Source organism: Mesoplodon bidens (assembly GCF_964165515.1).
Source record: "Mesoplodon bidens genome assembly, contig: HAP1_SCAFFOLD_471, whole genome shotgun sequence".
Classification (NCBI taxonomy): domain Eukaryota; kingdom Metazoa; phylum Chordata; class Mammalia; order Artiodactyla; family Ziphiidae; genus Mesoplodon; species Mesoplodon bidens.
In genome coordinates, this window is record NW_027672149.1 from 167,240 (window position 1) to 194,774 (window position 27,535).

At 51.5% G+C, this 27,535-nt stretch overlaps 1 long non-coding RNA gene across 1 annotated transcript in view; it reads right to left on the reverse strand.

Annotated features, from left to right (window-relative positions):
* Positions 1-719: 719 nt before the first annotated feature.
* LOC308610534 overlaps positions 720-27,535 on the reverse strand; it is a 169,160-nt gene continuing 142,344 nt past the window's right edge. The window contains exon 4 of the long non-coding RNA XR_014014575.1: positions 720-759. This is a non-coding gene — a long non-coding RNA (uncharacterized lncRNA). The remainder of the gene's footprint in view (positions 760-27,535) is intronic.

Genomic DNA, 27,535 nt, shown 5'->3' on the forward strand with positions numbered 1-27,535 from the left:
ATCGCAGAAGGCCGAAGTGTGTTCCAAGGGTCTCCCTCGGATCGTCAGGGAAGATAGGTGTATGTGCCGGGTGATCCACTTTGTAATTGAGAAGCCTAGAAAGAGGCAGTATTTTCCCCATTTGAAAGGTAGATAGTGGCGGCCTCCAGGCTGACTGAAAGACATTGCTGCTACCCATCTTCTAAATCACTTCTAGGAATGCCTCAGTGAAGAAATAGAGTTTCTCCTGTGAAACCAGGTGGTCTCCAGTGCCTTGCTGGGAGCTCATCCCACGCTTGCCCCATCTAAAGTGAGAAGTAAACGTGAGCCCTAGCCTCCAGGTAAGCACGAGTGTTCCCTATCAGCGAGGTTTCGTGTGCAGCCATCTCCATGAACCCTGACTCGATAGAGTGCTTTAACTCCTCTACGGCTTTGCGAAGGCCTCAGGGGGTCGCGTGTGAATTCCCTTCTGTGGGAGAGCTTGTGCACTGTGAGTCCCCTGTTTGTTTTCCGAGCCACACAACAGAGAACAAACTGTTGGGGTCAACTCTTTCTCTGCAGAGGGGAGGGCAATGAACTGCTTCTCGCTTGCAGAGCTTGATTTCTACAGCTGTAAGGCAGCTCCGGGACAACGTATTTGCCAGTATCACAGTCAACGTGGCTCTCCCTCTGTTGAGGCCCTCTGAACAGCACTGAAAGAATCCCTGAGCCTAAAGTGCATCCTGGCAACTCTTACCTGTCATCTCTCTATTGTGACAGAAGGTACACTGTAGGTCCAGCCTGACAGAAAGTACAGAAATCCTGGTACAATTGTGAGGCATTTGGACGATCCAAAGTCACCTAGGCCTGACTCAGTCATTCAGCGGGTAATGCTACTCATGGCATGCAAAACCCCCCGCGTCCAACGAAGTGTGATCCTAGAAAGGCCCAGTGTGGCTGAAAGTCTCCAGTAGTCAGTCAGCGAGTGTTGGTCAATGCGCTGTGGGGTCAAGTTGGAAATTGGAGAATGTGGGAGAAGACCGACTTTCCCCCTTTGCAAAGAAACTTCGTGGCAGCTTCCCAGCCGCCTGAACACCCCACCACCAGTGCACTCTTCACTCCACAGATGCCTCTGAGGATCAGTGAGTTTTTCCAAATGAAACCAGGTGCTTGTGATTCCTTCCTGGGAGCTCACCACAGGAGCATACGGTCGCTCAAGTGCCAACTAAATGTGACCTCTAGTTTCGAGGTACGGTGCACATTTTCCCCTTACCAGAGATATGTGTGCACCAGTTTCCAGGGAGTCTTAGTCAATGGACGGCTTTAGCATTAGTAGGCCTCACAGCGCTCAAGACTCTCACGTGGGCACTTCTTTCCAAGGAAGTGCGCTGTGTGCCCAAAGCCTTCTGAGCACAATCAAGGGATACACCGCTCTGGGAACATCCCTCACTATGCAGTTGAAAGGGCCGGGAACTAAGGTGTTCTCTATGGCTAGCGTTCCACAGCTTTGAAGCAGCCTCAGGACCGCGGTTCTTGGCAGGCTTTCGTTCCGTGTGCGTCTGCCACGATATGGAAAGCTACGCTGCCCTGAAAGAAACCCCTGGGGCTCCAATTCATTTGGGGGACTCCTGCTCGACGTCTCTCGAAGTGACGTGGAACCTGGACTTTAGGTCCAGCCCGAAAAAAGTAGAGATTTACTCTGAGCATTGCTAGGCATTTGAAACATCCAAAGTCACCTAGGCCTACTGAGGGCATTTAGAGGATTATGCCGTTCACCACATGCAGCACACACTGCATCCCAAAGATTCATGGCCGAAGGCCGAAATGTGTTCCAAGGGTCTCCCTCGGATTGTCAGAGAAGATAGGTGTATGTGCTGGGTGATCAAGTTTGTAATTGAGAAGCCTGGAAAGAGGCAGTATTTTCCCATTTGAAAGGTAGATAGAGGCGGTCTCCAGGCTGACTGAAAGACATTGCTGCTACCCGTCTTCTAGTCACCTCTAGGAATGCCTCAGTGAAGAAAGAGAGTTTCTCCTGGGAAACCAGGTGGTCTCCAGTGCCTTGCTGGGAGCTCATCCCACGCTTGCCCTAGGTAAAGTGCGAAGTAAACGTGAGCCCTAGCCTCCAGGTAAGCACGAGTGTTTCCTATGAGCGAGGTTTTGTGTGCAGCCATCTCCATGAAACCTGACTCGATAGAGTGCTTTAACTCCTCTACGGCTTTCCGTAGGCCTCAGCGGGTCGCGTGTGAGTTCCCTTCTGTGGGAGAGCGTGTGTGCTGTGAGTACCCTGTTTGTTTTCCGAGCCACACAAAACAAACAAACTGTTGGGGTCAACTCTTTCTCTGCAGAGGGGAGGGCAATGAACTGCTTCTCGCTTGCAGAGCTTGATTTCTACAGCTGTAAGGCAGCTCCAGGACAACGTTTTTGCCAGTATCACAGTCAACGTGGCTCTCCCTCTGTGGAGGCACTCTGAACGGCACTGAAAGAATCCCTGAGCCTAAAGTGCATCCTGGCAACTCTTACCTGTCATCTCTCTATTGTGACGCCAGGTACACTGTAGGTCCAGCCTGACAGAAAGTACAGAAAACCCGGTACAATTGTGAGGCATTTGGACGATCCAAAGTCACCTAGGCCTGACTCAGTCATTAAGCGGGTAATGCTATTCACAGCACGCAAAACCCCCCGCGTCCAACGAAGTGTGGTCCTAGAAAGGCCCAGTGTGGCTGAAAGTCTCCAGTAGTCAGTCAGAGAGTGCTGGTCAATGAGCTGTGGGGTCAAGTTGGCAAATGGAGGAAGTGGGAGAAGCCCGACTTTCCCCCTTGGCAAAGCAACTTCGTGGCAGCTTCCCAGCCGCCTGAAGTCCTCACCACCAGGGTACTCTTCACTCCACAGATGCCTCTGAGGAGCAGTGAGTTTTTCCAAAAGAAACCAGGTAATTGCGATTCCTTCCTGGGAGCTCACCCCAGGAGCATACGGTCGCTCAAGTGCCAACTAAATGTGACCTCTAGTCTCGAGGTAAGGTGCACATTTTCCCATTACCAGAGATAAGTGTGCACCAGTTTCCAGGGAGTCTTAGTCAATGGACGGCTTTAGCATTAGTAGGCCTCACAGCGCTCAAGACTCTCACGTGGGCACTTCTTTCCAAGGAAGTGCTCTGTGTATCCAGAGCCTTCTGAGCACAATCAAGGGATACAGCGTTCTGGCGACATACCTCACTATGCAGTTGAAAGGGCCGGGAACTAAGGTGTTCTCTATGGCTAGCGTTCCCCAGCTTTGAAGCAGCCTCAGGACCGCCGTTCTTGGCAGGCTTTCGTTTCGTGGGCGTCTGCCAAGTTATGGAAAGCTACGCTGCTCTGAAAGAAACCCCCGGGGCTCCAATTCATTTGGGGGACTCCTGCTCGACGTCTCTCGAAGTGACGTGAAAACTGGACTTTAGGTCCAGCCTGAAATAAATTAGAGATTTACTCTGAGCATTGCTAGGCATTTGGAACATCCAAAGTCACCTAGGCCGACTGAGGGCATTTAGAGGATTATGCCGTTCACCAAGTGCAGCACACACTGCATCCAAAAGTTTCATCGCAGAAGGCCGAAGTGTGTTCAAAGGGTCTCACTCGGATTGTCAGAGAAGATAGGTGTATGTGCTGGGTGATCCAGGTTGTAATTGAGAAGCCTGGAAAGAGGCAGGATTTTCCCCATTTGAGAGGTAGATAGTGGCGGCATTCAGGCTGACTGAAAGACATTGCTGCTACCCGTCTTCTAGTCAGCTCTAGGAATGCCTCAGTGAAGAAAGAGAGTTTCTCCTATGAAACCAGGTGGTCTCCAGTGCCTTGCAGGGAGCTCATCCCATGCTTGCCCAAGCTAAAGTGCGAAGTAAACGTGAGCGCTAGCCTCCAGGTAAGCACGAGTGTTCCCTATCAGCGAGGTTTTGTGTGCAGCCATCTCCATGAACCCTGACTCGATAGAGTGCTTTAACTCCTCTATGGCTTTCCGTAGGCCTCAGGCGGTCGCGTGTGAATTCCCTTCTGTGGGAGAGCGTGTGCACTGTGAGTCCCCTGTTTTTATTCCGAGCCACTCACACAGAAGAAACTGTTGGTGTCAACTCGTTCTCTGCAGAGGGGAGGCCAATGAACTGCTTCTCGCTTGCAGAGCTTGATTTCTACAGCTGTAAAGCAGCTCCAGGACAACTTTTTTCCAGTATCACAGTCAACGTGGCTCTCCCTCTGTTGAGGCCTTCTGAATAGCACTGAAAGAATCCCTGAGCCTAAAGTGCATCCTGGCAACTCTTACCTGTCATCTCTCTATTGTGACGCAAGGTACACTGTCGGTCCAGGCTGACAGAAAGTACAGAAAACCCGGTACAATTTTGAGGCATTTGGACGATCCAAAGTCACCTAGGCCTGACTCGGTCATTAAGCGGGTAATGCTATTCATGGCACGCAAAGCCCCCCGCGTCCAACGAAGTGTGGTCCTAGAAAGGCCCAGTGTGGCTGAAAGTCTACAGTAGTCAGTCAGAGAGTGTTGGTCAATGCGCTGTTGGGTCATGTTGGCAACTGGCGGATGAGGGAGAAGCCCGACTTTCCCCCTTGGCCAAGCTACTTCGTGGCAGCTTCCCAGCCGCCTGAAGTCCCCACCACCAGTGTACTCTTCACTCCACAGATGCCTCTGAGGAGCAGTGAGTGTTTCCAAATGAAACCAGGTGCTTGCGATTCCTACCTGGGAGCTCACCCCAGGAGCATACGGTCGCTCAAGTGCCAACTAAATGTGACCTCTAGTTTCGAGGTACGGTGCACATTTTCCCATTACCTGAGATAGGTGTGCACCAGTTTCCAGGGAGTCTTAGTCAATGGACGGCTTTAGCATTAGTAGGCCTCACAGCGCTCAAGACTCTCACGTGGGCACTTCTTTCCAAGGAAGTGCGCTTTGTGCCCAAAGCCTTCTGAGCACAATCAAGGGATACACCGCTCTGGGAACATCCCTCACTATGCAGTTGAAAGGGCCGGGAACTAAGGTGTTCTCTATGGCTAGCGTTCCACAGCTTTAAAGCAGCCTCAGGACCACGGTTCTGGGCAGGCTTTCGTTCCGTGTGCGTCTGCCACGTTATGGAAAGCTACGCTGCCCTGAAAGAAACCCCCAGTGCTCCAATTCATTTGGGGGACTCCTGCTCGACGTCTCTCGAAGTGACGTGGAAACTGGACTTTAGGTCCAGCCCGAATTAAGTAGAGATTTACTCTGAGCATTGCTAGGCATTTGGAACATCCAAAGTCACCTAGGCCTACTGAGGGCATTTAGAGGATTATGCCGTTCACCACATGCAGCACACACTGCATCCCAAAGTTTCATCGCAGAAGGCCGAAATGTGTTCCAAGGGTCTCCCTCGGATTGTCAGAGAAGATAGGTGTATGTGCTGGGTTATCCAGTTTGTAATTGAGAAGCCTGGAAAGAGGCAGTATTTTCCCATTTTGAACGGTAGATAGTGGCGGCCTCCAGGCTGACTGAAAGACATTGCTGCTACCCGTCTTCTAAGTCACCTCTAGGAATTCCTCAGTGAAGAAAGAGAGTTCCTCCTGTGAAACCAGGTGGTCTCCAGTGCCTTGCTGGGAGCTCATCCCATGCTTGCCCTAGCTAAAGTGAGAAGTAAACGTGAGCCCTAGCCTCCAGGTAAGCACGAGTGTTCCCTATCAGCGAGGTTTCGTGTGCAGCCATCTCCATGAACCCTGACTCGATAGAGTGCTTTAACTCTTCTACGGCTGTCCGTAGGCCTCAGGTGGTAGCGAGTGAATTCCCTTCTGTGGGAGAGCTTGTGCGCTGTGAGTCCCCTGTTTGTTTTCCGAGTCACACAACACAGAACAAACTGTTGGGGTCAATTCTTTCTTTCAGAGGGGGGCGCAATGAACTGTTTCTCGCTTGCAGAGCTTGATTTCTACAGCTGTAAGGCAGCTCCGGTAAAACGTTTTAGGCAGTATAAGGTCAACGAGGCTCTCCCTCTGTTTAGTTCCTCTGAACGGCACTGAAAGAATCCCTGAGCCTAAAGGCCATCCTGGCAACTCTTACATGTCATCTCTGTATTGTGACGCAAGGTACACTGTAGGTCCAGGCTGACAGAAAGTACAGAAAACCCGGTACAATTGTGAGGCATTTGGACGATCCAAAGTCACCTAGGCCTGACTCCGTCATTCAGCGGGTCATGCTATTCATGGCACGCAAAGCCCCCTGCGTCCAACGAAGTGTGATCCTAAAAAGGCCCAAAGTGGCTGAAAGTCTCCAGTAGTCAGCCAGAGAGTGCTGGTCAATGCGCTGTGGGGTCAAGTTGGAAATTGGAGAATGTGGGAGAAGCCCGACTTTTCCCCTTTGCAAAGCAACTTCGTGGCAGCTTCCAGGCCGCCTGAACACCCCACCACAAGGGTACTATTCACTCCACAGATGCCTCTGAGGAGCAGTGAGTTTTTCGGAAAGAAACCAGGTGCTTGTGATTCCTTTCTGGGAGCTCACACCAGGAGCATACTGTCGCTAAAGTGCCAACTAAATGGGACTTCTAGTCTCGAGGTAAGGTGCACATTTTCCCATTACCAGGGATAGGTGTGCACCAGTTTCCAGGGAGTCTTAGTCCATGGACGATTTTAGCATTAGTAGGCCTCACAGCGCTCAAGACTCTCACGTGGACACTTCTTTCCTAGGAAGTGCGCTGTGTACCCAAAGCCTTCTGAGCACAATCAAGGGATACACAGCTCTGGGAACATCCTTCACTATGCAGTTGAAAGGGCCGGGAACTAAGGTGTTCTCTATGGCTAGCGTTCCAAAGCATTGAAGCAGCCTCAGGACCGCGGATCTGGGCAGGCTTTTGTTCCGTGTTCGTTTGCCAAGTTATGGAAAGCTACGCTGCCCTGAAAGAAAACCCCGGGGTTCCAATTCAGTTGGGGGACTCCTGCTCGACGTCTCTCGAAGTGACGTGGAAACTGGACTTTAGGTCCAGCCCGAAATAAAGTAGAGATTTACTCTGAGCATTGCTAGGCATTTGGAGCATCCAAAGTCACCTAGGCCTACTGAGGGCATTTAGAGGATTATGCCGTTCCCCAAATGCAGCACACAAGGCATCCCAAAGTTTCATCGCAGAAGGCCGAAGTGTGTTCCAAGGGTCTCCCTCGGATTGTCAGAGAAGATAGGTGTATGTGCTGGGTGATCCACTTTGTAATTGAGAAGCCTGGAAAGAGGCAGTCTTTTCCCCATTTGAAAGGTAGATAGTGGCGGCCTCCAGGCTGACTGAAAGACATTGCTGCTACCCGTCTTCTAGTCACCTCTAGGAATGCCTCAGTGAAGAAAGAGAGTTTCTCCTATGAAACCAGGTGGTCTCCAATGCCTTGCGGGGAAATCATCCCATGCTAGCCCAAGCTAAAGTGCGAAGTAAACGTGAGCCCTAGCCTCCAGGTAAGCACGAGTGTTCCCTATCAGCGAAGTTTTGTGTGCAGCCATCTCCATGAACCCTGACTCGATAGAGTGCTTTAACTCCTCTACGGCTTTCCGTAGGACTCAGTGGGTCACGTGTGAATTCCCTTCTGTGGGAGAGCGTGTGCGCTGTGAGTCCCCTGTTTGTTTTCCGAGCCACGCAACACAGAACAAACTGTTGCGGTCAACTCTTTCTGTGCAGAGGGGAGGGCAATGAACTGCTTCTCGCTTGCAGAGCTTGATTTCTACAGCTGTAAGGCAGCTCCGGGACAACGTTTTTGCCAGTATCACAGTCAACGTGGCTCTCCCTCTGTGGAGGCCCTCTGAACGGCACTGAAAGAATCCCTGAGCCTAAAGGGCATCCTGGCAACTCTTACCTGTCATCTCTCTATTGTGACGCATGGTTCACTGTAGGTCCAGCCTGACAGAAAGTACAGAAAACCCGGTACAATTGTGAGGCATTTGGACGATCCAAAGTCACCTAGGCCTGACTCAGTCATTCAGCGGGTCATGCTATTCATGGCACGCAAAAACCCCGCGTCCAACGAAGTGTGATCCTAGAAAGGCCCAATGTGGCTAAAAATCTCCGGTAGTCAGCCAGAGATTGCTGGTCAATGTGCTGTGGGGTCAAGTTGGAAATTGGAGGATGTGGGAGAAGCCGGACTTTCCCCCTTGGCAAAGCTACTTCATGGCAGCTTCCCAGCCGCCTGAAGTCCCCAGCACCAGGGTACTCTTCACTCCACAGATGCCTCTGAGGATCAGTGAGTTTTTCCAAAAGAAACCAGGTGCTTGTGATTCCTTCCTGGGAGCTCACCCCAGGAGCATACGGTCGCTCAAGTGCCAACTAAATGTGACCTCTAGTTTCGAGGTACGGTGCACATTTTCCCCTTACCAGAGATATGTGTGCACCAGTTTCCAGGGAGTCTTAGTCAATGGACGGCTTTAGCATTAGTAGGCCTCACAGCGCTCAAGACTCTCACGTGGGCACTTCTTTCCAAGGAAGTGCGCTGTGTGCCCAAAGCCTTCTGAGCACAATCAAGGGATACACCGCTCTGGGAACATCCCTCAATATGCAGTTGAAAGGGCCGGGAACTAAGGTGTTCTCTATGGCTAGCGTTCCACAGCTTTGAAGCAGCCTCAGGACCGCGGTTCTTGGCAGGCTTTCGTTCCGTGTGCGTCTGCCACGATATGGAAAGCTACGCTGCCCTGAAAGAAACCCCTGGGGCTCCAATTCATTTGGGGGACTCCTGCTCGACGTCTGTCGAAGTGACGTGGAACCTGGACTTTAGGTCCAGCCCGAAAAAAGTAGAGATTTACTCTGAGCATTGCTAGGCATTTGAAACATCCAAAGTCACCTAGGCCTACTGAGGGCATTTAGAGGATTATGCCGTTCACCACATGCAGCACACACTGCATCCCACAGATTCATGGCCGAAGGCCGAAATGTGTTCCAAGGGTCTCCCTCGGATTGTCAGAGAAGATAGGTGTATGTGCTGGGTGATCCAGTTTGTAATTGAGAAGCCTGGAAAGAGGCAGTATTTTCCCATTTGAAAGGTAGATAGAGGCGGTCTCCAGGCTGACTGAAAGACATTGCTGCTACCCGTCTTCTAGTCACCTCTAGGAATGCCTCAGTGAAGAAAGAGAGTTTCTCCTGTGAAACCAGGTGGTCTCCAGTGCCTTGCTGGGAGCTCATCCCACGCTTGCCCTAGGTAAAGTGCGAAGTAAACGTGAGCCCTAGCCTCCAGGTAAGCACGAGTGTTTCCTATGAGCGAGGTTTTGTGTGCAGCCATCTCCATGAACCCTGACTCGATAGAGTGCTTTAACTCCTCTACGGCTTTCCGTAGGCCTCAGAGGGTCGCGTGTGAATTCCCTTCTGTGGGAGAGCGTGTGCGCTGTGAGTCCCCTGTTTGTTTTCCGAGCCACACAAAACAAACAAACTGTTGGGGTCAACTCTTTCTCTGCAGAGGGGAGGGCAATGAACTGCTTCTCGCTTGCAGAGCTTGATTTCTACAGCTGTAAGGCAGCTCCAGGACAACGTTTTTGCCAGTATCACAGTCAACGAGGCTCTCCCTCTGTGGAGGCACTCTGAACGGCACTGAAAGAATCCCTGAGCCTAAAGTGCATCCTGGCAACTCTTACCTGTCATCTCTCTATTGTGACGCCAGGTACACTGTAGGTCAAGGGTGACAGAAAGTACAGAAAACCCGGTACAATTGTGAGGCATTTGGACGATCCAAAGTCACCTAGGCCTGACTCAGTCATTAAGCGGGTAATGCTATTCATGGCACGCAAAACCCCCCGCGTCCAACGAAGTGTGGTCCTAGAAAGGCCCAGTGTGGCTGAAAGTCTCCAGTAGTCAGTCAGAGAGTGCTGGTCAATGAGCTGTGGGGTCAAGTTGGCAAATGGAGGAAGTGGGAGAAGCCCGACTTTCCCCCTTGGCAAAGCAACTACGTGGCAGCTTCCCAGCCGCCTGAAGTCCTCACCACCAGGGTACTCTTCACTCCACAGATGCCTCTGAGGAGCAGTGAGTTTTTCCAAAAGAAACCAGGTAATTGCGATTCCTTCCTGGGAGCTCACCCCAGGAGCATACGGTCGCTCAAGTGCCAACTAAATGTGACCTCTAGTCTCGAGGTAAGGTGCACATTTTCCCATTACCAGAGATAAGTGTGCACCAGTTTCCAGGGAGTCTTAGTCAATGGACGGCTTTAGCATTAGTAGGCCTCACAGTGCTCAAGACTCTCACGTGGGCACTTCTTTCCAAAGAAGTGCTCTGTGTATCCATAGCCTTCTGAGCACAATCAAGGGATACAGCGTTCTGGCGACATACCTCACTATGCAGTTGAAAGGGCCGGGAACTAAAGTGTTCTCTATGGCTAGCGTTCCCCAGCTTTGAAGCAGCCTGAGGACCGCCGTTTTTGGCAGGCTTTCGTTTCGTGTGCGTCTGCCACGTTATGGAAAGCTACGCTGCCCTGAAAGAAACCCCCGGGGCTCCAATTCATTTGGGGGACTCCTGCTCGACGTCTCTCGAAGTGACGTGAAAACTGGACTTTAGGTCCAGCCCGAAATAAATTAGAGATTTACTATGAGCATTGCTAGGCATTTGGAACATCCAAAGTCACCTAGGCCGACTGAGGGCATTTAGAGGATTATGCCGTTCACCAAGTGCAGCACACACTGCATCCAAAAGTTTCATCGCAGAAGGCCGAAGTGTGTTCAAAGGGTCTCACTCGGATTGTCAGAGAAGATAGGTGTATGTGCTGGGTGATCCAGGTTGTAATTGAGAAGCCTGGAAAGAGGCAGGATTTTCCCCATTTGAGAGGTAGATAGTGGCGGCATTCAGGCTGACTGAAAGACATTGCTGCTACCCGTCTTCTAGTCACCTCTAGGAATGCCTCAGTGAAGATAGAGAGTTTCTCCTATGAAACCAGGTGGTCTCCAGTGCCTTGCGGGGAGCTCATCCCATGCTTGCCCAAGCTAAAGTGCGAAGTAAACGTGAGCCCTAGCCTCCAGGTAAGCACGAGTTTTCCGTATCAGCGAGGTTTTGTGTGCAGCCATCTCCATGAACCCTGACTCGATAGAGTGCTTTAACTCCTCTACGGCTTTCCGTAGGCCTCAGGCGGTCGCGTGTGAATTCCCTTCTGTGGGAGAGCGTGTGCACTGTTAGTCCCCTGTTTTTATTCCGAGCCACTCAACACAGAAGAAACTGTTGGTGTCAACTCTTTCTCTGCAGAGGGGAGGGCAATGAACTGCTTCTCGCTTGCAGAGCTTGATTTCTACAGCTGTAAGGCAGCTCCAGGACAACGTTTTTGCCAGTATCACAGTCAACGTGGCTCTCCCTCTGTTGAGGCCTTCTGAATAGCACTGAAAGAATCCCTGAGCCTAAAGTGCATCCTGGCAACTCTTACCTGTCATCTCTCTATTGTGACGCAAGGTACACTGTCGGTCCAGGCTGACAGAAAGTACAGAAAACCCGGTACAATTTTGAGGCATTTGGACGATCCAAAGTCACCTAGGCCTGACTCGGTCATTAAGCGGGTAATGCTATTCATGGCACGCAAAGCCCCCCGCGTCCAACGAAGTGTGGTCCTAGAAAGGCCCAGTGTGGCTGAAAGTCTACAGTAGTCAGTCAGAGAGTGTTGTTCAATGCGCTGTTGGGTCAAGTTGGCAACTGGCGGATGTGGGAGAAGCCCGACTTTCCCCCTTGAAAAAGCTACTTCGTGGCAGCTTCCCAGCCGCCTGAAGTCCCCACCACCAGGGTACTCTTCACTCCACAGATGCCTGTGAGGAGCAGTGAGTGTTTCCAAATGAAACCAGGTGCTTGCGATTCCTACCTGGGAGCTCACCCCAGGAGCATAAGGTCGCTCAAGTGCCAACTAAATGTGACCTCTAGTTTCGAGGTACGGTGCACATTTTCCCATTACCAGAGATAGGTGTGCACCAGTTTCCAGGGAGTCTTAGTCAATGGACGGCTTTAGCATTAGTGGGCCTCACAGCGCTCAAGACTCTCACGTGGGCACTTCTTTCCAAGGAAGTGCGCTGTGTGCCCAAAGCCTTCTGAGCACAATCAAGGGATACACCGCTCTGGGAACATCCCTCACTATGCAGTTGAAAGGGCCGTGAACTAAGGTGTTCTCTATGGCTAGCGTTCCACAGCTTTGAAGCAGCCTCAGGACTGCGGTTCCGGACAGGCTTTCGTTCCGTGTGCGTCTGCCACGTTATGGAAAGCTACGCTGCCCTGAAACAAACCCCCAGTGCTCCAATTCAGTTGGGGGACTCCTGCTCGACGTCTCTCGAAGTGACGTGGAAACTGGACTTTTGGCCCAGCCCGAAGTAAAGTAGAGATTTACTCTGAGCATTGCTAGGCATTTGGAACATCCAAAGTCACCTAGGCCTACTGAGGGCATTTAGAGGATTATGCCGTTCACCAAATGTAGCACACCCTGCATGCAAAAGTTTCATCGCAGAAGGCCGAAGTGTGTTCCAAGGGTCTCCCTTGGGTTGTCAGAGAAGATAGGTGTATGTGCTGGGTGATCCACTTTGTAATTGAGAAGCCTGGAAAGAGGCAGGATTTTCCCCATTTGAAAAGTAGATAGTGGCGGCCTCCAGGCTGACTGAAAGACATTGCTGCTACCCGTCTTCTAGTCACCTCTAGGAATGCCTCAGTGAAGAAAGAGAGTTTCTCCTATGAAACCAGGTGGTCTCCAGTGCCTTGCTGGGAGCTCATCCCACGCTTGCCCCAGCTAAAGTGCGAAGTAAACGTGAGCCCTAGCCTCCAGGTAAGCACGAGTGTTTCCTATGAGCGAGGTTTTGTGTGCAGCCATCTCCATGAACCCTGACTCGATAGAGGGCTTTAACTCCTCTACGGCTTTGCGAAGGCCTCAGGGGGTCGCATGTGAATTCCCTTCTGTGGGAGAGCCTGTGCACTGTGAGTCCCCTGTTTGTTTTCCGAGCCACACAACAGAGAACAAACTGTTGGGGTCAACTCTTTCTCTGCAGAGGGGAGGGCAATGAACTGCTTCTCGCTTGCAGAGCTTGATTTCTACAGCTGTAATGCAGCTCCGGGACAACGTATTTGCCAGTATCACAGTCAACGTGGCTCTCCCTCTGTTGAGGCCCTCTGAACAGCACTGAAAGAATCCCTGAGCCTAAAGTGCATCCTGGCAACTCTTACCTGTCATCTGTCTATTGTGACGGAAGGTACACTGTAGGACCAGCCTGACAGAAAGTACAGAAAACCCGGTACAATTGTGAGGCATTTGTACGATCCAAAGTCACCTAGGCCTGACTCAGTCATTCAGCGGGTAATGCTACTCATGGCACGCAAAACCCCCCGCGTCCAACGAAGTGTGGTCCTAGAAAGGCCCAGTGTGGCTGAAAGTCTCCAGTAGTCAGTCAGAGAGTGTTGGTCAATGCGCTGTTGGGTCAAGTTGGCAACTGGAGGATGTGGGAGAAGCCGGACTTTCCCCCTTGGCAAAGCAACTTCGTGGCAGCTTCCCAGCCGCCTGAAGTCCCCACCACCAGGGTACTCTTCACTCCACAGATGCCTCTGAGGAGCAGTGAGTTTTTCCAAAAGAAACCAGGTGCTTGTGATTCCTTCCTGGGAGCTCACCCCAGGAGCATACGGTCGCTCAAGTGCCAACTAAATGGGACCTCTAGTTTCGAGGTACGGTCCACATTTTCCCCTTACCAGAGATATGTGTGCACCAGTTTCCAGGGAGTCTTAGTCAATGGACGGCTTTAGCATTAGTAGGCCTCACAGCGCTCAAGACTCTCACGTGGGCACTTCTTTCCAAGGAAGTGCGCTGTGTGCCCAAAGCCTTCTGAGCACAATCAAGGGATACACCGCTCTGGGAACATCCCTCACTATGCAGTTGAAAGGGCCGGGAACTAAGGTGTTCTCTATGGCTAGCGTTCCACAGCTTTGAAGCAGCCTCAGGACCGCGGTTCTTGGCAGGCTTTCGTTCCGTGTGCGTCTGCCACGATATGGAAAGCTACGCTGCCCTGAAAGAAACCCCCGGGCTCCAATTCATTTGGGGGACTCCTGCTCGACGTCTCTCGAAGTGACGTGGAACCTGGACTTTAGGTCCAGCCCGAAAAAAGTAGAGATTTACTCTGAGCGTTGCTAGGCATTTGGAACATCCAAAGACACCTAGGCCTACTGAGGGCATTTAGAGGATTATGCCGTTCACCACATGCAGCACACAAGGCATCCAAAGTTTCATCGCAGAAGGCCGAAGTGTGTTCCAAGGGTCTCCTTCTGATTGTCAGAGAAGATAGGTGTATGTGCTGGGTGATCCAGTTTGTAATTGAGAAGCCTGGAAAGAGGCAGTACTTTCCCCATTTGAAAGGTAGATAGTGTCGGCCTCCAGGCTGACTGAAAGACATTGCTGCTACCCGTCTTGTACGTCACCTCTAGGAATGCCTCAGTGAAGAAAGAGAGTTTCTCCTGTGAAACCCGGTGGTCTCCAGTGTCTTGCTGGGAGCTCATCCCACCCTTGCCCCAGCTAAAGTGCGAAGTAAACGTGAGGCCTAGCCTCCAGTTAAGCACGAGTGTTCCCTATCAGCGAGGTTTCGTGTGCAGCCATCTCCATGAACCCTGACTCGATAGAGTGCTTTAACTCCTCTACGGCTTTCCGTAGGCCTCAGCGGGTCGCGTGTGAATTCCCTTCTGTGGGAGAGCGTGTGCGCGGTGAGTCCCCTGTTTGTTTTCCGAGCCACACAACACAGAACAAACTGTTGGGGTCAACTCTTTCTCTGCAGAGGGGAGGGCAATGAACTGCTTCTTGCTTGCAGAGCTTGATTTCTACAGCTGTAAGGCAGCTCCAGGACAACGTTTTTGCCAGTATCACAGTCAACGTGGCTCTCCCTCTGTGGAGGCACTCTGAACGGCACTGAAAGAATCCCTGAGCCTAAAGTGCATCCTGGCAACTCTTACCTGTCATCTCTCTATTGTGACGCCAGGTACACTGTAGGTCAAGGGTGACAGAAAGTACAGAAAACCCGGTACAATTGTGAGGCATTTGGACGATCCAAAGTCACCTAGGCCTGACTCAGTCATTAAGCGGTTAATGCTATTCATGGCACGCAAAACACCCCGCCTCCAACGAAGTGTGGTCCTAGAAAGGCCCAGTGTGGCTGAAAGTCTCCAGTAGTCAGTCAGAGAGTGCTGGTCAAAGCGCTGTGGGGTCAAGTTGGCAACTGGAGGATGTGGGAGAAGCCCGACTTTCCCCCATGGCAAAGCAACTTCGTGGCAGCTTCCCAACCGCCTGAAGTCGCACCACTAGGGTACTCTTCACTCCACAGATGCCTCTGAGGAGCAGTGAGTTTTTCCAAAAGAAACCAGGTGCTTGCGATTCCTTCCTGGGAGCTCACCCCAGGACCATACGGTCGCTCAAGTGCCAACTAAATGTGACCTCTCGTCTTGAGGTAAGGTGCACATATTCCCATTACCAGAGTTAGGTGTGCACCAGTTTCCAGGGTGTCTTAGTCATTGGACGGCTTTAGCCTTAGTAGGCCTCACAGCGCTCAAGACTCTCACGTGGGCACTTCTTTCCAAGGAAGTGCTCAGTGTATCCATAGCTTTCTGAGCACAATCAAGGGATACACCGCTCTGGGGACATCCCTCACTATGCAGTTGAAAGGGCCGGGAACTAAGGTGTTCTCTATGGCTAGCGTTCCACAGCTTTGAAGCAGCCTCAGGACCGCAGTTCTTGGCAGGCTGTCGTTCCGTGTGCGTCTGCCACGTTATGGAAAGCTACGCTGCCCTGAGAGAAACCCCCGGGGCTCCAATTCAGTTGGGGGACTCCTGCTCGACGTCTGTCGAATTGACGTGGAAACTGGACTTTAGGTCCAGCCCGAAATAAAGTAGAGATTTACTCTGAGCATTGCTAGGCATTTGGAACATCCAATGTCACCTAGGTCTACTGAGGGCATTTAGAGGATTATGCCGTTCACCACATGCAGCACACACTGCATCCAAAAGTTTCATCGCAGAAGGCCGAAGTGTGTTCCAAGGGTCTCCCTCGGATTGTCAGAGAAGATAGGTGTATGTGCCGGGTGATCCACTTTGTAATTGAGAAGCCTAGAAAGAGGCAGTATTTTCCCCATTTGAAAGGTAGATAGTGGCGGCCTCCAGGCTGACTGAAAGACATTGCTGCTACCCATCTTCTAAATCACCTCTAGGAATGCCTCAGTGAAGAAATAGTGTTTCTCCTGTGAAACCAGGTGGTCTCCAGTGCCTTGCTGGGAGCTCATCCCACGCTTGCCCCACCTAAAGTGAGAAGTAAACGTGAGCCCTAGCCTCCAGGTAAGCACGAGTGTTCCCTATCAGCGAGGTTTCGTGTGCAGCCATCTCCATGAACCCTGACTCGATAGAGTGCTTTAACTCCTCTACGGCTTTGCGAAGGCCTCAGGGTGTCGCGTGTGAATTCCCTTCTGTGGGAGAGCTTGTGCACTGTGAGTCCCCTGTTTGTTTTCCGAGCCACACAACAGAGAACAAACTGTTGGGGTCAACTCTTTCTCTGCAGAGGGGAGGGCAATGAACTGCTTCTCGCTTGCAGAGCTTGATTTCTACAGCTGTAAGGCAGCTCCGGGACAACGTATTTGCCAGTATCACAGTCAACGTGGCTCTCCCTCTGTTGAGGCCCTCTGAACAGCACTGAAAGAATCCCTGAGCCTAAAGTGCATCCTGGCAACTCTTACCTGTCATCTCTCTATTGTGACGGAAGGTACACTGTAGGACCAGCCTGACAGAAAGTACAGAAAACCCGGTACAATTGTGAGGCATTTGGACGATCCAAAATCACCTAGGCCTGACTCAGTCATTCAGCGGGTAATGCTACTCATGGCACGCAAAACCCCCCGCGTCCAACGAAGTGTGATCCTAGAAAGGCCCAGTGTGGCTGAAAGTCTCCAGTAGTCAGTCAGAGAGTGTTGGTCAATGCGCTGTGGGGTCAAGTTGGAAATTGGAGAATGTGGGAGAAGACCGACTTTCCCCTTTTGCAAAGAAACTTCGTGGCAGCTTCCTAGCCGCCTGAAAACCCCACCACCAGTGCACTCTTCACTCCACAAATGCCTCTGAGGATCAGTGAGTTTTTCCAAAAGAAACCAGGTGCTTGTGATTCCTTCCTGGGAGCTCACCCCAGGAGCATACGGTCGCTCAAGTGCCAACTAAATGGGACCTCTAGTTTCGAGGTACGGTGCACATTTTCCCCTTACCAGAGATATGTGTGCACCAGTTTCCAGGGAGTCTTAGTCAATGGACGGCTTTAGCATTAGTAGGCCTCACAGCGCTCAAGACTCTCACGTGGGCACTTCTTTCCAAGGAAGTGCGCTGTGTGCCCAAAGCCTTCTGAACACAATCAAGGGATACACCGCTCTGGGAACATCCCTCACTATGCAGTTGAAAGGGCCGGGAACTAAGGTGTTCTCTATGGCTAGCGTTCCACAGCTTTGAAGCAGCCTCAGGACCGCGGTTCTTGGCAGGCTTTCGTTCCGTGTGCGTCTGCCACGATATGGAAAGCTACGGTGCCCTGAAAGAAACCCCTGGGGCTCCAATTCATTTGGGGGACTCCTGCTCGACGTCTGTCGAAGTGACGTGGAACCTGGACTTTAGGTCCAGCCCGAAAAAAGTAGAGATTTACTCTGAGCATTGCTAGGCATTTGAAACATCCAAAGTCACCTAGGCCTACTGAGGGCATTTAGAGGATTATGCCGTTCACCACATGCAGCACACACTGCATCCCACAGATTCATGGCCGAAGGCCGAAATGTGTTCCAAGGGTCTCCCTCGGATTGTCAGAGAAGATAGGTGTATGTGCTGGGTGATCCAGTTTGTAATTGAGAAGCCTGGAAAGAGGCAGTATTTTCCCATTTGAAAGGTAGATAGAGGCGGTCTCCAGGCTGACTGAAAGACATTGCTGCTACCCGTCTTCTAGTCACCTCTAGGAATGCCTCAGTGAAGAAAGAGAGTTTCTCCTGTGAAACCAGGTGGTCTCCAGTGCCTTGCTGGGAGCTCATCCCACGCTTGCCCTAGGTAAAGTGCGAAGTAAACGTGAGCCCTAGCCTCCAGGTAAGCACGAGTGTTTCCTATGAGCGAGGTTTTGTGTGCAGCCATCTCCATGAACCCTGACTCGATAGAGTGCTTTAACTCCTCTACGGCTTTCCGTATGCCTCAGCGGGTCGCGTGTGAATTCCCTTCTGTGGGAGAGCGTGTGCGCTGTGAGTCCCCTGTTTGTTTTCCGAGCCACACAAAACAAACAAACTGTTGGGGTCAACTCTTTCTCTGCAGAGGGGAGGGCAATGAACTGCTTCTCGCTTGCAGAGCTTGATTTCTACAGCTGTAAGGCAGCTCCAGGACAACGTTTTTGCCAGTATCACAGTCAACGAGGCTCTCCCTCTGTGGAGGCACTCTGAACGGCACTGAAAGAATCCCTGAGCCTAAAGTGCATCCTGGCAACTCTTACCTGTCATCTCTCTATTGTGACGCAAGGTACACTGTAGGTCCAGCCTGACAGAAAGTACAGAAAACCCAGTACAATTGTGAGGCATTTGGACGATCCAAAGTCACCTAGGCCTGACTCAGTCATTAAGCGGGTAATGCTATTCACAGCACACAAAACCCCCCGCGTCCAACGAAGTGTGGTCCTAGAAAGGCCCAGTGTGGCTGAAAGTCTCCAGTAGTCAGTCAGAGAGTGCTGGTCAATGAGCTGTGGGGTCAAGTTGGCAAATGGAGGAAGTGGGAGAAGCCCGACTTTCCCCCTTGGCAAAGCAACTTCGTGGCAGCTTCCCAGCCGCCTGAAGTCCTCACCACCAGGGTACTCTTCACTCCACAGATGCCTCTGAGGAGCAGTGAGTTTTTCCAAAAGAAACCAGGTAATTGCGATTCCTTCCTGGGAGCTCACCCCAGGAGCATACGGTCGCTCAAGTGCCAACTAAATGTGACCTCTAGTCTCGAGGTAAGGTGCACATTTTCCCATTACCAGAGATAAGTGTGCACCAGTTTCCAGGGAGTCTTAGTCAATGGACGGCTTTAGCATTAGTAGGCCTCACAGTGCTCAAGACTCTCACGTGGGCACTTCTTTCCAAGGAAGTGCTCTGTGTATCCATAGCCTTCTGAGCACAATCAAGGGATACAGCGTTCTGGCGACATACCTCACTATGCAGTTGAAAGGGCCGGGAACTAAGGTGTTCTCTATGGCTAGCGTTCCCCAGCTTTGAAGCAGCCTGAGGACCGCCGTTTTTGGCAGGCTTTCGTTTCGTGTGCGTCTGCCACGTTATGGAAAGCTACGCTGCCCTGAAAGAAACCCCCGGGGCTCCAATTCATTTGGGGGACTCCTGCTCGACGTCTCTCGAAGTGACGTGAAAACTGGACTTTAGGTCCAGCCCGAAATAAATTAGAGATTTACTCTGAGCATTGCTAGGCATTTGGAACATCCAAAGTCACCTAGGCCAACTGAGGGCATTTAGAGGATTATGCCGTTCACCAAGTGCAGCACACACTGCATCCAAAAGTTTCATCGCAGAAGGCCGAAGTGTGTTCAAAGGGTCTCCCACGGATTGTCAGAGAAGATACGTGTATGTGCTGGGTGATCCAGGTTGTAATTGAGAAGCCTGGAAAGAGGCAGGATTTTCCCCATTTGAGAGGTAGATAGTGGCGGCATTCAGGCTGACTGAAAGACATTGCTGCTACCCGTCTTCTAGTCACCTCTAGGAATGCCTCAGTGAAGAAAGAGAGTTTCTCCTATGAAACCAGGTGGTCTCCAGTGCCTTGCGGGGAGCTCATCCCATGCTTGCCCAAGCTAAAGTGCGAAGTAAACGTGAGCCCTAGCCTCCAGGTAAGCACGAGTGTTCCCTATCAGCGAGGTTTTGTGTGCAGCCATCTCCATGAACCCTGACTCGATAGAGTGCTTTAACTCCTCTACGGCTTTCCGTAGGCCTCAGGCGGTCGCGTGTGAATTCCCTTCTGTGGGAGAGCGTGTGCACTGTTAGTCCCCTGTTTTTATTCCGAGCCACTCAACACAGAAGAAACTGTTGGTGTCAACTCTTTCTCTGCAGAGGGGAGGGCAATGAACTGCTTCTCGCTTGCAGAGCTTGATTTCTACAGCTGTAAGGCAGCTCCAGGACAACGTTTTTGCCAGTATCACAGTCAACGTGGCTCTCCCTCTGTTGAGGCCTTCTGAATAGCACTGAAAGAATCCCTGAGCCTAAAGTGCATCCTGGCAACTCTTACCTGTCATCTCTCTATTGTGACGCAAGGTACACTGTCGGTCCAGGCTGACAAAAAGTACAGAAAACCCGGTACAATTTTGAGGCATTTGGACGATCCAAAGTCACCTAGGCCTGACTCGGTCATTAAGCGGGTAATGCTATTCATGGCACGCAAAGCCCCCCGCGTCCAACGAAGTGTGGTCCTAGAAAGGCCCAGTGTGGCTGAAAGTCTACAGTAGTCAGTCAGAGAGTGTTGGTCAATGCGCTGTTGGGTCAAGTTGGCAACTGCCGGATGTGGGAGAAGCCCGACTTTCCCCCTTGGCAAAGCTACTTCGTGGCAGCTTCCCAGCCGCCTGAAGTCCCCACAACCAGGGTACTCTTCACTCCACAGATGCCTCTGAGGAGCAGTGAGTGTTTCCAAATGAAACCAGGTGCTTGCGATTCCTAACTGGGAGCTCACCCCAGGAGCATGCGGTCGCTCAAGTGCCAACTAAATGTGACCTCTAGTTTCGAGGTACGGTGCACATTTTCCCAATACCAGAGATAGGTGTGCACCAGTTTCCAGGGAGTCTTAGTCAATGGACGGCTTTAGCATTAGTAGGCCTCACAGCGCTCAAGACTCTCACGTGGGCACTTCTTTCCAAGGAAGTGCGCTGTGTGCCCAAAGCCTTCTGAGCACAATCAAGGGATACACCGCTCTGGGAACATCCCTCACTATGCAGTTGAAAGGGCCGGGAACTAAGGTGTCCTCTATGGCTAGCGTTCCACAGCTTTGAAGCAGCCTCAGGACCGCGGTTCTGGGCAGGCTTTCGTTCCGTGTGCGTCTGCCACGTTATGGAAAGCTACGCTGCCCTGAAAGAAACCCCCAGTGCTCCAATTCAGTTGGGGGACTCCTGCTCGACGTCTCTCGAAGTGACGTGGAAACTGGACTTTAGGCCCAGCCCGAAGTAATGTAGAGATTTACTCTGAGCATTGCTAGGCATTTGGAACATCCAAAGTCACCTAGGCCTACTGAGGGCATTTAGAGGATTATGCCGTTCACCACATGTAGCACACCCGGCATGCAAAAGTTTCATCGCAGAAGGCCGAAGTGTGTTCCAAGGGTCTCCCTTGGGTTGTCAGAGAAGATAGGTGTATGTGCTGGGTGATCCACTTTGTAATTGAGAAGCCTGGAAAGAGGCAGGATTTTCCCCATTTGAAAAGTAGATAGTGTCGGCCTCCAGGCTGACTGAAAGACATTGCTGCTACCCGTCTTCTAGTCACCTCTAGGAATGCCTCAGTGAAGAAAGAGAGTTTCTCCTATGAAACCAGGTGGTCTCCAGTGCCTTGCTGGGAGCTCATCCCACGCTTGCCCCAGCTAAAGTGCGAAGTAAACGTGAGCCCTAGCCTCAAGGTAAGCACGAGTGTTTCCTATGAGCGAGGTTTTGTGTGCAGCCATCTCCATGAACCCTGACTCGATAGAGTGCTTTAACTCCTCTACGGCTCTCCTTAGGCCTCAGAGATTCGCGTATGAATTCCCTTCTGTGGGAGAGCGTGTGCGCTGTGAGTCCCCTGTTTGTTTTCCGAGCCACACAACACAGAACAAACTGTTGGGGTCAACTCTTTCTCTGCAGAGGGGAGGGCAATGAACTGCTTCTCGTTTGCAGAGCTTGATTTCTACAGCTGTAAGGCAGCTCCAGGACAACGTTTTTGCCAGTATTACAGTCAACGTGGCTCTCCCTCTGTGGAGGCCCTCTGAACGGCAGTGAAAGAATTCTTGAGCCTTAAGTGCATCCTGGCAACTCTTACCTGTCATCTCTCTATTGTGACGCCAGGTACACTGTAGGTCCAGCCTGACAGAAAGTACAGAAAACCCGGTACAATTGTGAGGCATTTTGACGATCCAAAGTCACCTAGGCCTGACTCAGTCATTAAGCGGGTAATGCTATTCATGGCATGCCAAACACCCCGCGTCAAACGAAGTGTGATCCTAGAAAGGCCCAGTGTGGCTGAAAGTCTCCAGTAGTCAGTCAGAGAGTGCTGTTCAATGCGCTGTGGGGTCAAGTTGGCAACTGGAGAATGTGGGAGAAGCCCGACTTTCCCCCTTTGCAAAGCAACTTCGTTGCAGCTTCCAAGCCGCCTGACAACCCCACCACCAGGGTACTATTCACTCCACAGATGCCTCTGAGGAGCAGTGAGTCTTCCCAAAAGAAACCAGGTGCTTGCGATTCCTTCCTGGGAGCTCACCCCAGGAGCATACTGTCGCTCAAGTGCCAACTAAATGTGACCTCTATTCTCGAGGTAAGGTGCACATTTTCCCATTACCAGAGATAGGACGGCTTTAGCCTTAGTAGGCCTCACAGCGCTCAAGACTCTCACGTGGGCACTTCTTTCCAAGGAAGTGTGCTGTGTGCCCAAAGCCTTCTGAGCACAATCAAGGGATACACAGCTCTGGGAACATCCCTCACTATGCAGTTTACAGGGCCGGGAACTAAGGTGTTCTCTATGGTTAGCGTTCCACAGCTTTGAAGCAGCCTCATGACGGCGGTTCTTGGCAGGCTTTCATTCAGTGTGCGTCTGCCACGTTATGGAAAGCTACGCTGCCCTGAAAAAAAACCCGGGACTACAATTCACTAGGGGGACTATTGCTCGACGTCTCTCGATGTGACGTGGTAACTGGCCTTTAGGTCCAGGCCGAAATAAAGTAGAGATTTACTCTGAGCATTGCTAGGCATTTGAAACATCCAAAGTCACCTAGGCCGACTGAGGGCATTTAGAGGATTATGCCGTTCACCAAGTGCAGCACACACTGCATCCAAAAATTTCATCGCAGAAGGCCGAAGTGTGTTCCAAGGTTCTCCCTCGGATTGTCAGAGAAGATAGGTGTATGTGCTGGGTGATTCAGTGTGTAATTGAGAAGCCTGGAAAAAGGCAGTGTTTTCCCCATTTGAAAGGTAGATAGTGGCGGCCTCCAGGCTGACTGAAAGACATTGCTGCTACCCGACTTCTAAGTCACCTCTAGGAATGCCTCAGTGAAGAAAGAGAGTTTCTCCTGTGAAACCAGGTGGTCTCCAGTGCCTTGCTGGGAGCTCATCCCACGCTTGCCCTAGCTAAAGTGCATAGTAAACGTGAGCCCTAGCCTCCAGGTAAGCACGAGTTTACCCTATCAGCGAGGTTTCGTGTGCAGCCATCTCCATGAACCCTGACTCAATAGAGTGCTTTAACTCCTCTACGGCTTTCCGTAGGCCTCAGCGGGTCGCGTGTGAATTCCCTTCTGTGGGAAAGCATGTGCGCTGTGAGTCCCCTGTTTGTTTTCCGAGCCACACAACACAGAACAAACTGTTGGGGTCAACTCTTTCTCTGCAGAGGGGAGGGCAATGTACTGCTTCTCGCTTGCAGAGCTTGATTTCTACAGCTGTAAGGCAGCTCCAGGACAACGTTTTTGCCAGTATTACAGTCAACGTGGCTCTCCCTCTGTGGAGGCCCTCTGAACGGCAGTGAAAGAATCCTTGAGCCTTAAGTGCATCCTGGCAACTCTTACCTGTCATCTCTCTATTGTGACGCCAGGTACACTGTAGGTCCAGCCTGACAGAAAGTACAGAAAACCTGGTACAATTGTGAGGCATTTGGACGATCCAAAGTCACGTAGGCCTGACTCAGTCTTTAAGTGGTTAATGCTATTCATGGCATGCAAAACCCCCCGCCTCCTACGAAGTGTGGTCCTAGAAAGGCCCAGTGTGGCTGAAAGTCTCCAGTAGTCAGTCAGAGAGTGCTGGTCAAAGCGCTGTGGGGTCAAGTTGGCAACTGGAGGATGTGGGAGAAGCCCGACTTTCCCCCATGGCAAAGCAACTTCGTGGCAGCTTCCCAGCCGCCTGAAGTCCCCACCACCAGGGTACTCTTCACTCCACAGATGCCTCTGAGGAGCAGTGAGTTTTTCCAAAAGAAACCAGGTGCATGCGATTCCTTCCTGGGAGCTCACCCCAGGAGCATACGGTCGCTCAAGTGTCATCTAAATGGGACCTCTAGTCTCGAGGTAAGGTGCACATATTCCCATTACCAGAGATAGGTGTGCACCAGTTTCCAGGGTGTCTTAGTCAATGGACGGCTTTAGCCTTAGTAGGCCTCACAGCGCTCAAGACTCTCACGTGGGCACTTCTTTCCAAGGAAGTGCTCTGTGTATCCATAGCCTTCTGAGCACAATCAAGGGATACACCGCTCTGGGGACATCCCTCACTATGCAGTTGAAAGGGCCGGGAACTAAGGTGTTCTCTATGGCTAGCGTTCCACAGCTTTGAAGCAGCCTCAGGACCGCGGTTCTTGGCAGGCTGTCGTTCCGTGTGCGTCTGCCACGTTATGGAAAGCTACGCTGCCCTGAGAGAAACCCCCGGGGCTCCAATTCAGTTGGGGGACTCCTGCTCGACGTCTGTCGAAGTGACGTGGAACCTGGACTTTAGGTCCAGCCCGAAAAAAGTAGAGATTTACTCTGAGCATTGCTAGGCATTTGAAACATCCAAAGTCACCTAGGCCTACTGAGGGCATTTAGAGGATTATGCCGTTCACCACATGGAGCACACACTGCATCCCACAGATTCATGGCCGAAGGCCGAAATGTGTTCCAAGGGTCTCCCTCGGATTGTCAGAGAAGATAGGTGTATGTGCTGGGTGATCCAGTTTGTAATTGAGAAGCCTGGAAAGAGGCAGTATTTTCCCATTTGAAAGGTAGATAGAGGCGGTCTCCAGGCTGACTGAAAGACATTGCTGCTACCCGTCTTCTAGTCACCTCTAGGAATGCCTCAGTGAAGAAAGAGAGTTTCTCCTGTGAAACCAGGTGGTCTCCAGTGCCTTGCTGGGAGCTCATCCCACGCTTGCCCTAGGTAAAGTGCGAAGTAAACGTGAGCCCTAGCCTCCAGGTAAGCACGAGTGTTTCCTATGAGCGAGGTTTTGTGTGCAGCCATCTCCATGAACCCTGACTCGATAGAGTGCTTTAACTCCTCTACGGCTTTCCGTAGGCCTCAGCGGGTCGCGTGTGAATTCCCTTCTGTGGGAGAGCGTGTGCGCTGTGAGTCCCCTGTTTGTTTTCCGAGCCACACAACACAGAACAAACTGTTGGGGTCAACTCTTTCTCTGCAGAGGGGAGGGCAATGAACTGCTTCTCGCTTGCAGAGCTTGATTTCTACAGCTGTAAGGCAGCTCCAGGACAACGTTTTTGCCAGTATCACAGTCAACGTGGCTCTCCCTCTGTGGAGGCACTCTGAACGGCACTGAAAGAATCCCTGAGCCTAAAGTGCATCCTGGCAACTCTTACCTGTCATCTCTCTATTGTGACGCAAGGTACACTGTAGGTCCAGCCTGATAGAAAGTACAGAAAACCCGGTACAATTGTGAGGCATTTGGACGATCCAAAGTCACCTAGGCCTGACTCAGTCATTAAGCGGGTAATGCTATTCACAGCACGCAAAACCCCCCGCGTCCAACGAAGTGTGGTCCTAGAAAGGCCCAGTGTGGCTGAAAGTCTCCAGTAGTCAGTCAGAGAGTGCTGGTCAATGAGCTGTGGGGTCAAGTTGGCAAATGGAGGAAGTGGGAGAAGCCCGACTTTCCCCCTTGGCAAAGCAACTTCGTGGCAGCTTCCCAGCCGCCTGAAGTCCTCACCACCAGGGTGCTCTTCACTCCACAGATGCCTCTGAGGAGCAGTGAGTTTTTCCAAACGAAACCAGGTAATTGCGATTCCTTCCTGGGAGCTCACCCCAGGAGCATACGGTCGCTCAAGTGCCAACTAAATATGACCTCTAGTCTCGAGGTAAGGTGCACATTTTCCCATTACCAGAGATAAGTGTGCACCAGTTTCCAGGGAGTCTTAGTCAATGGACGGCTTTAGCATTAGTAGGCCTCACAGCACTCAAGACTCTCACGTGGGCACTTCTTTCCAAGGAAGTGCTCTGTGTATCCATAGCCTTCTGAGCACAATCAAGGGATACACCGTTCTGGCGACATACCTCACTATGCAGTTGAAAGGGCCGGGAACTAAGGTGTTCTCTATGGCTAGCGTTCCCCAGCTTTGAAGCAGCCTCAGGACCGCCGTTCTTGGCAGGCTTTCGTTTCGTGTGCGTCTGCCACGTTATGGAAAGCTACGCTGCCCTGAAAGAAACCCCCGGGGCTCCAATTCATTTGGGGGACTCCAGCTCGACGTCTCTCGAAGTGACGTGAAAACTGGACTTTAGGTCCAGCCTGAAATAAAGTAGAGATTTACTCTGAGCATTGCTAGGCATTTGGAACATCCAAAGTCACCTAGGCCGACTGAGGGCATTTAGAGGATTATGCCGTTCACCACGTGCAGCACACACTGCATCCAAAAGTTTCATCGCAGAAGGCCGAAGTGTGTTCAAAGGGTCTCACTCGGATTGTCAGAGAAGATCGGTGTATGTGCTGGGTGATCCAGTTTGTAATTGAGAAGCCTGGAAAGAGGCAGGATTTTCCCCATTTGAGAGGTAGATAGTGGCGGCATTCAGGCTGACTGAAAGACATTACTGCTACCCGTCTTCTAGTCACCTCTAGGAATGCCTCAGTGAAGAAAGAGAGTTTCTCCTATGAAACCAGGTGGTCTCCAGTGCCTTGAGGGGAGCTCATCCCACGCTTGCCCAAGCTAAAGTGCGAAGTAAACGTGAGCCCTAGCCTCCAGGTAAGCACGAGTGTTCCCTATCAGCGAGGTTTTGTGTGCAGCCATCTCCATGAACCCTGACTCGATAGAGTGCTTTAACTCCTCTACGGCTTTCCGTAGGCCTCAGGCGGTCGCGTGTGAATTCCCTTCTGTGGGAGAGCGTGTGCACTGTTAGTCCCCTGTTTTTATTCCGAGCCACTCAACACAGAAGAAACTGTTGGTGTCAACTCTTTCTCTGCAGAGGGGAGGGCAATGAACTGCTTCTCGCTTGCAGAGCTTGATTTCTACAGCTGTAAGGCAGCTCCAGGACAACGTTTTTGCCAGTATCACAGTCAACGTGGCTCTCCCTCTGTTGAGGCCTTCTGAATAGCACTGAAAGAATCCCTGAGCCTAAAGTGCATCCTGGCAACTCTTACCTGTCATCTCTCTATTGTGACGCAAGGTACACTGTCGGTCCAGGCTGACAGGAAGTACAGAAAACCCGGTACAATTTTGAGGCATTTGGACGATCCAAAGTCACCTAGGCCGGACTCGGTCATTAAGCGGGTAATGCTATTCATGGCACGCAAAGCCCCCCGCGTCCAACGAAGTGTGGTCCTAGAAAGGCCCAGTGTGGCTGAAACTCTACAGTAGTCAGTCAGAGAGTGTTGGTCAATGCGCTGTTGGGTCAAGTTGGCAACTGGAGGATGTGGGAGAAGCCCGACTTTCCCCCTTGGCAAAGCTACTTCGTGGCAGCTTCCCAGCCGCCTGAAGTCCCCAACACCAGGGTACTCTTCACTCCACAGATGCCTCTGAGGA